Raw genomic sequence first — 3,327 nt, forward strand, 5'->3', positions numbered from 1 at the left:
TTTTTAATGCTTATGACTTTTAACTGTTTGTACTTGTGTTTTATCTGTTTTAATGATTTTGTGTAAAGCACTTTGAATAGCCCTGTTGCTGAAATGTGCTATACAAATAAAGCTGCCTTGCCTTGCCTTACCACTGTAGAAGGTATCTTTCCAGTCAGGAGGTTTGGAGGATTCTCTCTTCGGTTCCCCTCCTTCCACCAGTTTGACACCGTCGCACAAACCCGCCATCCCTCGACTGCAAGAACTGTCCGTTACTTGCTGATAATTTTAAGATCACTGCACTAGTTTGAGTATAGAGTGTATTTTACTTGATACTATATTATATGCTGACCGGACATAACAGGGACTCACACCTAAAACCTAGGTTTAATACATCTGAACATTTTTCCAGGTGCAGAAGTACCCTTTCGGTCCGGGACAGCAAAGATGCTCACTCAGCATGTCTGCTCCACCGACAGACCCTTGGCGTCCTCTTCCTCCAACAGACCGTCCCTCCAACAGACCTTCAGCATGTGCACTTTCCTCCAACTTTCCCCTCCCCTAAGCTGCCTGGCAGCTCAGGGTATCCCACCGTCGGCACCAGATGCATTGAATAAAGTTTAGATGCAAAGAATAATGCTGTTTTTTTTTCCAATAAATTGCGATTGAGTGAATAAAGTTCTTTAAATTTTTTCAGTTGTCAAATGAGCTTCTATCATTAAAGAGTTCCACACCTGGATGTTCATTCTTTTTTTCCATTGAAATAAACATGAAGTTTGGTCTTGAGCACTTTGGAGCTCAGGTCAGGTCAGAGGTCAGTAACCTCCTGACACTGTACTACACAGCTGAGCTCAAAAACCAGCCCTCTGTACTCAAATCAAACCCCACCATTGAGTCTAATGTGGCCTGTCACACCAGTTTGATGTGTCACAATCAAACATATCTACATGTACACAACCTGTACATAAGCGTTTACATAATATGGGTCCACAAGGGGAAGTTGGGTCGATGCGGCTCTACTGGGGCTTCCTCTGGGGGAACCTTGAAGTTATTATTGAAGGAATTCACACTGAGGACTTGGGCTCATACGGTGAGGCGCTCCCCATCTTTACAGAACAAAGTTGGCTGGTATGACCAATGTTTGTCTGCTGTCCTTGGGGCTTCCTCAGGGGGAGCCTTGAAGCTATAATTGAAGGGACCCACACTGAGTACTTGGGCTTATGTCTCCCAACTTGGCCCAATGGGAGTCATGTTTCTTGGCACAGTGGGTCTCAACTTGGTCCAATGTGGCTCAGCTTTGCCCATGGATCCCAATGAGGCACAATGGGACCTATCTTGGGCCACTGGCCCAATGGGGCCAAATGGTGCCTAGCATTGCCCAATGGGGCCCAACGGGAACCAGCTTTGCCCAATGGCACTACTGATCATAGTAGTGCGTGAGGTTGAGCAAGATGGCGCCGACTGTCATGGCATGCCGTTTCTCTGCTCATATTTTTGCCCCATCTTCGTTGTTCGTGCCGTTTGTTTTGCTTCTGGTGGCGTCCCTGCTTGTTGGTTGCGCTGAATCATTACTGGTTTATGAGCGCCAGGCACTGTTCGATATCTGGGCTTCTGTTGGAAGGTATTCCAGCGCCGAGGGTGGACATGGTGCTGGTTCCCCACTCTTCCTGAATACGGTGCCGGAGGAGCTTCGCCGCCGGGAGTCAACTTTCCTGCTTCAAGTGAGACCTCGCAGGAGACGTCGGCGTGCTCGCGGTACACGTTCTGGCAAGCGTGTGAAGTTGAGGACTTTGTTGAGAGGGACTGGTATGGACCCAATTGTTGGTATGACGGCTGGCTACAATCATCTGGATTTGGTGCTTCGGTGGCGGTGTATTCAAACTGTCTGTCCGGAGCGTCCGGAGTTCGATCAGCTGTTTCAGCCCTGTTGGATTGACAGGAGGCGTTGCAGAGGAGGTGGGGTGTGTGTGGATAACCTGCATATACTGGACTGCAATTCATCACCGGTTTACGGAGAAATAAAAGTCCAGATGGCTCTTCTAAATGTTCGGTCATTGTCTAATAAGACATTTGTTCTTAGTGACTTTTTTAATTCCCACGCTCTGGACTTTATGTTTATAACTGAGACGTGGTTGCGCGAGGGTGATGTGTTGCCCTTGATTGATCTTTGTCCTCCTAACACCAGTTTTCTCAACACTCCGAGACTTTCTGGAAGAGGAGGGGGGATTGTCTCACTTTTTAAGGACAATTTTAATTGCAAACAGATTTTCAGCTGTGATCCTTATTCTAGCTTTGAATCGCAGCTTTTTACTATAATTAAACCTTCTGTGGTTTTGATTGCTGTAATATATCGTCCGCCTAAGTATAATGATAACTTTATTTCTGAGTGGGCTGACTTTTTATCTAGATTTGTTTTTCATTATGAGAGGATTTTAATTGTTGGTGATTTTAATATCCATATTTGCTGTGACAATAAGCCATTAGTTAAAGACTTTTTAAACGTTACTGAGTCTTTTAGTTTCACACAATTTGTGTCTGAACCTACACATCAGCAGGGTCATACATTAGATTTAGTCCTAAGTTATGGTTTGTCTGTGTCAGTTAATAATATCAGTGTCTTACCAATTTCTGATCACTCGCTGATATTATTTGACATATCTATCCCCAATTCATTTGGTATGGGGAAAATGGTGCAAAAGACAAGGTTATCTCGTTATATTAGCACTAATGCTCTACTTGACCTTAATTTGAAATTACCAGATGTGATGGATCCAGTTTTTAGCCAAGCCTTTTCGGTGGACTGTCTCACAGACAATCTTAATAGTTCACTTCGGGACTTGTTGGAAGGGGTGGCCCCAGCCAAGATACGGAAGTGTTCTTTAAAACATCCTACACCTTGGTTGAATGAAGAGTTACTGACTCTCAGAAAGAGCTGCAGAAAAATTGAACGTCAGTGGCGCCATACTAAGCTTGAAGTTTTTTATGAGGCATGGCATGATAGTCTGACCACTTACCAGTCTAGAATGGCTACTGCAAAGGCAGCTTTTTATTCTACTGTGATTATGAATAACAAGCATAACCCTAGACTCTTATTTGAAACTGTTGATAGACTTACACAGTGTCAGCAGCCAGTAAATAGTATAGATTTGTCAGCGGAGGATTTTATGATGTATTTTTATAAGAGAGTCGAGGACATCCACACTGCGATACCACATTCAGATGTTGGGAGATTAAACTGCGCTATTACTGGATCACCTTTTATAGGACAGTGCCTTTCTGAGTTTAAGACAATTTCTTTGGCTGAATTAACTAAAATTGTTATGATTGCCAGAGGCACCACTTGTTCCC

The sequence above is a fragment of the Etheostoma cragini genome, chromosome 2 (genome assembly GCF_013103735.1).
Source record: "Etheostoma cragini isolate CJK2018 chromosome 2, CSU_Ecrag_1.0, whole genome shotgun sequence".
Lineage (NCBI taxonomy): Eukaryota > Metazoa > Chordata > Actinopteri > Perciformes > Percidae > Etheostoma > Etheostoma cragini.